This window comes from Lolium rigidum, chromosome 3 (assembly GCF_022539505.1).
Source record: "Lolium rigidum isolate FL_2022 chromosome 3, APGP_CSIRO_Lrig_0.1, whole genome shotgun sequence".
NCBI classification, from domain to species: Eukaryota; Viridiplantae; Streptophyta; class Magnoliopsida; order Poales; family Poaceae; genus Lolium; species Lolium rigidum.
The window spans coordinates 363,074,958-363,082,280 of record NC_061510.1 but is presented as its reverse complement, the minus strand read 5'-3'; the positions used below and the strand labels follow the sequence as shown (position 1 = coordinate 363,082,280).

Below are 7,323 nucleotides of genomic sequence, written 5' to 3'. Positions count from 1 at the left end.
CCGCAGCAGCCAGCAGCACCTCGCCCGCGACGAACTGCCGCAGCAGCGGCACGACGCCCGAGCCGCGCCCTCCGCAGCACCACCGCGCTACACAGGGCCGCACAACGCCCGCCCTCACCACCGAAGCAGCAGCGCGCCACCAGGGCCGCGCCCCGCCGGCAACAGGAACCGCAACCGCGCCCACCCTCCGTCGCGCCACCTCCTAGCTCGCCGCCCGCCGGACAAACCCACCACGGCCCAGATCGAGCCCGGGTCGGCCCGCCCGCCGCCACCTGCTGCCGCGCCACGGCCACGCCGCCGCGGCCCGCAGCGCCCAGCCGCACCACCCGTCGCCGCAGCAGACGGGGGCCCAGGGCCGCCGCCCTGGCTTCCTTCCTCCCAGCCGGCGATGCCCCACACGGGCCGGCCACCCCGACGGAGAAGAACTCGGACCCACCTCACCCCCTTTGAAGATGAGGCCCGCCGCCACCGCGGCAAGGGCCGGCGGCAGCGGCGACAGGGGGCGGCGTAGGCCGGCTGCTGGCGGCGCGGTGAGGGTGGGCTCCTGGCGTCGCGTGGGGTGCGACGCGAGGAGCAGTGCTCCAAACTGGAATGTATTTTGGGCTTATAAATATTGCATATACAAGTTGCATGGCACCGGAGTAGATCCTCTCGTAGAGCGAGTCAATCCAGTGTGGGATGTGTAAACGTTAACCGAAGTGGCTATGTGTAATAACCGAAGTGGCTATGTGTAATTCCTGAAACATATACTACGCGAAATTTGGTGGAGCATTTTGCATCTCGGCCGTTAGAACTGCCAAAATAAACTGTCCAAATCCATTTGATGTACCGTAAAAAGACCCATAATTTTTCCAGCATTTTCAAATAAATGTTGTTGCCTGGAATACATGGTAGTGCGGTACATCGGCTCTGCATTTTTTCATGAACACACATACATACAAATGTGTGTCATGGTACCCCCTTATGATGATGTCATTCAGCCTAAGACATGTCTTTGCGCTTGCTGGATCATGAGACAGTTAGCTAGTTGATGCTTCAAAGTTGTTGGGAATCTGAACCCTGAAGCGATCGAAGCAGAGGCGTCAAAGATGCTCATTGTTCAGCCACCGTTGGGCCATGGCAAAGCATTCTTCAGGCTGGTACTCTGGACTCTGGAGCAGTATGACCACCACCCTGCACAAACAAGCAAACCATCAGGCGCTCCATCATGGATAACACGTACAGTTCTCTCACTCAATGCAAATTCAAACAAAATCACCTTTATGGTTGCAAATGTCAAGTTGTTTGCGTATGCTATCGTAAATCTGTGCAAAAGAAATGACCCATTCAAAAGATGGGTACATAGAGGAAATAGCACACAATCCATGCGGCATACATTCAAAATTGCTGAAAAAATAACTTCACCCTGCAGCTTGGCCATCGAGATGCCATGCCCTCCAGTCATCGACGATGGAGAAGTTCAAGGATCTGATCCACGCCTGTGTCCCGAGGCGATTTGCACAAAAATAACCCAAAAGTGAAAGAAAAGCACAGACTGACTTTCCGGCGAGACTATTTCACCCATCTAATCCTTTTGTGTGGCGCCTCACACATCGGCGCCACACATGTCAGTGTGGCGCTCCTCCTGCCGGCGCCACACACCCAGCCGACGTGGCGCCCTCGACGCTGAGCTGGTCCGCTGATCCGACGTGGCAGCATGTGTGGCGCCCCTCCCTACGGCGCCACACATGCCCTTACAATTGCCCAAAACATACTGTGAGACAATTCGTCTGGGACTAGCCGTTTTTGCGAGGCTCCATGTGTGGCGCCGGTGGCCACACTAGCATGTGTGGCGCCGACGCCACGGGCGCCACACAAAGAGCATCGCCAAAACGGCTAAGGACTTATCGTCCGGAGCCCCTGGATGTTTTCGACCCAATATTGGATATAAGTTGGCATGTGTGGCGCCGATGCCGTGGGCGCCACACAGTGCAGTGTGGCGCCACTGTGAAGGGCGCCACCCACTGACTTGTGTTAAAAACTTGAAAAATCCTACCAAACTCCAACAGTTTTCATTGGACACAGCAAGTACCAATCTCAGAACATACACAACAAGTAGCAATCTAAGAAGATGTAGTCCACATCGTAGCAAGTAAATTCAAACAACAAGTAGCATTACAAACATTGTTCGAAATGACATAGGGTTCACAATTCGATACTTATGAAGATATAGTTCACAACAACACGGAGCACATCCTAGTGTCGTTCTCGACGTGTCGTCCTCACTGGCTGCTTCCGGACGGCCATCCTCTTCGTCCGCAGCCGTGGCTCTCGTTGCTGCTGCTCATGCTGCTCCTCCTGCTCCTCCTGCTCCTCCTCCTCTGAAGAGAACGGCTCGTCGTTCCTCATCCTCGACAAAGATGATCTCCGCACCGGCCCCTCATCCTCCTCAATGACAACCTTCTTTCCTCGGTTGACATAATCTTCCGGAGTGTACCGTTTTGGAGCATTGCCCCTTGGCTTCAACTGGTAAGCTGACCGTGGGGCTTGCTTGGAGGTATGCTTTGGAGGTATGCTTTGACTCGAGAATCAAGTCGTCGTCGGGAGGAATCTTCACAAACATGAACACATGAGATTACAAAAGTTGAAATTAGTAAGAACATGTTTGACAGCAACAAAATAGTCCATACCTGCGGTTCTTCATAAGAGGAGGATGTAGGGATTTCGCCTTCGCGGCAACCTAGCAAGTTCGCTAACCGCCGCATCTTTCGTGCAGTGTTCTGCGTCATGGAACTCACGGTTACAAAGCCACCATAACATAATTGCGTACATTCAAAGTTGGTGATCATACCTTAATGAAATGCCGCAACGGTCCGACAGGCTTTTCATCTCTGTGGCTCTGGTCCCACATAATCTCACACTCGTCGACTGTTTTTGGATCTCCGACCGCTGTGACAAACATAGCATACACAATTTAAGCGAGCACATGGCAATCTAGATGATGTACTATTTATTGAGAGAATCCATTACCACGAAGTTCAGCTCGGAAGCAATAGAAGTCGATCTCCCTCTGCGAGCATAGGTGTCGTGCTAGCTTTGCGCAACCTCATCGAACTCGATGGGGTCGTCCAAGATGTAGTCAGCATATGCGCGCTTCACTAACTCGATACGCGTGTTTTCATGGAACCATTGGAGGTAGTTGTTGAAAGCGGCCAAGTCGCGAGGCACAATCTCCACAGGGCCAGCAGTCCGTGTCGCTTCCAAACAGTGTTGGAACGCTGCGATGTGGCCGCTATGGTGGACTGACCAATTTGTGATCTTCCTCTGCCGCTGTCTATCAAGCCTGCAAGAATCAAGAAGTTAGATTCTACCTCTTCTATCAGGAATCTTCCGTCGCTCGATTCCAGAAGTTTACCTATGAAGCGCCTTGTCCGTGTCTTGCCACCGAGGTGGGCACTCCCGATACAGCCCAAACTGTCTCATCACTCCTGCGGCTGGTGGTGTTCAACAAGCCACATGCATATGAGTGGGCAGCGCATCCGCCAGAACAGGGCCTCCTCCGTGCACTTGCGGTTGAGGTCAGCCATCCCCGCGCCAATACGGTAGTAGGTACCATATGGCTCCCATTCCACCTGCACCATACAAATATTTCAGAATTTAGAACATGCCAGTAGAATCAATGAAAACTAGGATTGCAAAAGAGTGATCGGTTACCTGCTCAGCGGTAAGAGTGTCCAACTCCGCAGTGTACTGCCTGTACATGACCATTGGATCGCTTGTCATCTCCGAGACACTGTCCCAAAGGTATGCCCAAGTGGGCTCCCGATCAGGGTTGTTCGGGTAATGAGGCCATGGCCTCTCGTTGAGTACCCTAGGCCGCCCAACTGATATGCGGTCCCAGCTCCATACGGAAAGTAGGAGCAAGCATTCACCAATACCGCCGCTCCCAGTCCTGCTCCCAGTCCTGCGACAAGCTTCGTCCAACTGCGTACATAACACATTTGGTTACTACTTTGTCTAGCACACTACTATAGGAAAATAGTACATAGAACAAGTCATCACCTGCCGGTAGAGGTAGGCAAGTGCCGCTGTTCCCCAACTCCACCGGTTGTCCAACACAGTAAGCGTCTTCAGCCAACACCAATGGGCCAGCTTCCCCCCACTGTCAGGAAAGAGAGTCTTCGAAATCATGTACCATAAGTACACACGGGCGTACGTCCTCCGAGTGTCCTCGTCGGCCCCTTCCGGGCATTGTGCAAAGTTAGTCTTGATCCAAGAGAAAGCCGCGCCGGCGGGAACTCTCTCCTTTGGATTTGCTGGCGCCGGAGGAGCCCTGCCAATAAGGTCCTCCATCTGTCCGCGCCACCCATCAGAAGCTGTGTTCATACACAGTGGGTCGCCCTGAATAGGTAGTCCAAGGATCATGGAAACATCCTGGAGAGTAGGGGCCATCTCGCCGGCCCTCAAGTGGAAGGTGTGCGTCTCCGGCCTCCACCGGTCGACAAGAGCGGTGAGTGCCGCGGCGTTCATGTTCGGCCCCCACGGCTTACAAGGGATATGAACGGCATAAGACCGGTAGGCTGGATGAACTCCGTGTACCTCTCGTCATACGGTATATCCACTGTGCCATGGTAACGAATCTTCAAAGGGTGAAGATCCGTTCCCCTCTCCGTCATATGAACAGCCCGGTGCTCCTGTCGTACTCTTCATCCGGAAGCCACACCATCCTACATGTTTACACAACCATGTTATGAGTCATTCCACTAACAAAAATGAGCAACACATACATGAGAATATATCTAACTTTCGAATCACCTATACATCACACATACATGAGAGTTCATATCCAAATACATCACACATATGAATTTCGCCACATACATACATACATAATAGACATATGTAAGACAATAGAATGCATTTGCTAAGCTCCAATTTTGCCTTTCACCACATACATACATAAGGTTCCATACACACATACATTCATATCTAGGGATAGAACACCATAGCCATTTCAAACATCTTTGGATACAATGCATACAATCTAACAAAATTTAACATCTATGGTTCAAACACATGCATACAATCTATGGTTCCAACAAATCTATGGTTGAAATCTATGGTTCAAACACATGCATATAAATCTATGGTTCAAACACAACCAAAATTTCCAATCTAGGATGAATCGAAGGGAACGAATTAAACCGAAGCAAATCTTGGATGAATCGAAGGGGAACGAAGAGGAATACCTTGAGGATTGTATGGGGATGGATTTGGCCGGCCAGATCTGTCCAATCCGTGGAGGATTTGGTGGGGGGCGGCGGAGAGGCGGCCGGCGGCGGCGGTTCGAGGAGAGAAAGAGAGGAGAGAAAGAAGAGAAAGAGAGGGTCGGGCTGGGGGCGGGCGCGGGCGCCACACTTAAGTGGATGTGTGGCGCCCGTGGCATCGGCGCCACACATGCTACTGTGGCGCCCGTGGCGTCGGCGCCACACATAGAGCCTCGCAAAAACGGCTAAGTCCCGGACGAATTGTCTCACAGTATGTTTTGGGCAATTGTAAGGGCATGTGTGGCGCCGTTGGGAGGGGCGCCACACATGCTGCCACGTCGGATCGGCGGACCAGCTCAGCGTCGAGGGCGCCACGTCGGCTGGGTGTGTGGCGCCGGCAGGAGGGGCGCCACACTAGCATGTGTGGCGCCGATGCGTGGGGCGTCACACAAAAGGGTTAGATGGGTGAAATAGTTTCGCCGGAGGGTGAGTCTGTGCTTTCCTTTCACTTTTAGGTTATTTTTGTGCAAATCGCCGTGTCCCGAGCAATGGCACCTGTAGATCATGGTCTCCACTACGTTCACACAGGATTCTAGTTAGAGGATGCGAAAGAAAATTTTGAGTCAATATGAATAAGAAAACTTGCATTGATGCTTTTGCCTTCACCTGTATACAAGTGCATGGTAACCTTTTGTGGTAAGGTTGAGATGGTACGGTATGCTGCTTGGCATATCAAATGTGTAGGGAAGTCCTTTGATGCACCTTATCCACTCACTGGTTGTTCCCTATTGTCAGATTTATTTATAGTCAAATATTGTTCCAAATGATTGAGATTAGGATAAAGTAAACTATTCAACCCCCAAATCCACCTCAACTTTACATGTGTCCAGAAACTTTTAAGATAAAATTTAGGGTTAAGTAGTGTGTTGTTTTGTTCCTATTATTCTACTTTGCAATAAGAGACTTTTACACACTAGATCTAATTAGAGGGACAAAGAAGCTAATGCTACCTCATGATACTACAAATACTTTCTGGAAAGAAAAATAGCAAAACATAAAGCAAGTTTACCTCCTTGACCCCGAGAGAATTTCTAGTCAAGTTGTCGTTCATCTAGAAATATGCAAGGTAGTAACCGTATGTCTGCAGTTTAGAAAAGAGGGATACAGATAAGTTCATGATTTGATAATAGAGTGCTATGTGACATTGTCACGTTCAGAAAAAAATCCTCTATCGAATTGACACTCAAGTGATGAAAAACACTGACAGAACAATCTAAAGAGGGCCAGCCAGGCGCTGCATTTATCTGAATAAATTCTTCCATCAGCAACTCTCTTCGTGAAGCATCATCAAATGGTTTAGGTGCAGCGACGACACATTTTTTGTACAAATAGTGTGCATCTGCAATTTCAGAAATAAGCTGTGGTAAAAGGATGCGCATCAGCTGATGTTGGCGGCAATAAGAGAAGTTCAGAGAAGAACATTAGGTAAGTATATAAAGTTCACATTTTCGATTTTACGCAGCACTCCAAGCACACAGTTGATTCGTCGGGTTTACATAATCCCCTTCACAGCTCTTCATTGCATCCTGTGAAAAAAATGCTACAAATTGTTTTGATCGATAGACGTACTACAAATTGTACAAACTTTTTCAATGCAAAACAGTGAATGCAGAATTACCTCAAGATGCAAAATAATTGTTATGTCATTCATCCGGTGCCCCGCGTTCTCAAGATGCTGCAAAATTGCGTCTATTTTCAACCTGCGTGTCAAATCACATGAGCCAAGTAGCAAAATATTTGCTGCATGTCTCTATCAGCATGGAAGGCATGCACGACCGATAATAAAATGGGCGTGACTAAACTAACTTAGTTCTCAGTAGAATGATATCATTAAATCTCAGTTGCAACCCATGTTACAACTTATCATTAGCATGGATCACGAGGTAAATCTAACAGTTCCGTGTGCATTTTTCGTAGTTGCAACCTCATTTGCCCCCACTTGTGAACCCCATTACAACTTAAGTGCATGTATCACGATGCAAAATTCAATGTTGCAGGAGTTTACTGAGCAATAGCT

At 49.7% G+C, this 7,323-nt stretch overlaps 2 long non-coding RNA genes across 2 annotated transcripts; both read right to left on the bottom strand.

Annotated features, from left to right (window-relative positions):
• Positions 1-1,148: 1,148 nt before the first annotated feature.
• LOC124700446 lies at positions 1,149-1,490 on the bottom strand. The gene is made up of 3 exons (XR_007001739.1): positions 1,405-1,490; positions 1,259-1,304; positions 1,149-1,173 (listed from the first exon to the last, which is right to left on the bottom strand). It is a non-coding gene; the product is annotated as an uncharacterized LOC124700446 (long non-coding RNA).
• A 4,292-nt stretch (positions 1,491-5,782) lies between these two features.
• On the bottom strand, positions 5,783-6,422 carry LOC124700445. The gene is made up of 3 exons (XR_007001738.1): positions 6,316-6,422; positions 5,913-6,031; positions 5,783-5,820 (listed from the first exon to the last, which is right to left on the bottom strand). It is a non-coding gene; the product is annotated as an uncharacterized LOC124700445 (long non-coding RNA).
• Positions 6,423-7,323: the final 901 nt, after the last annotated feature.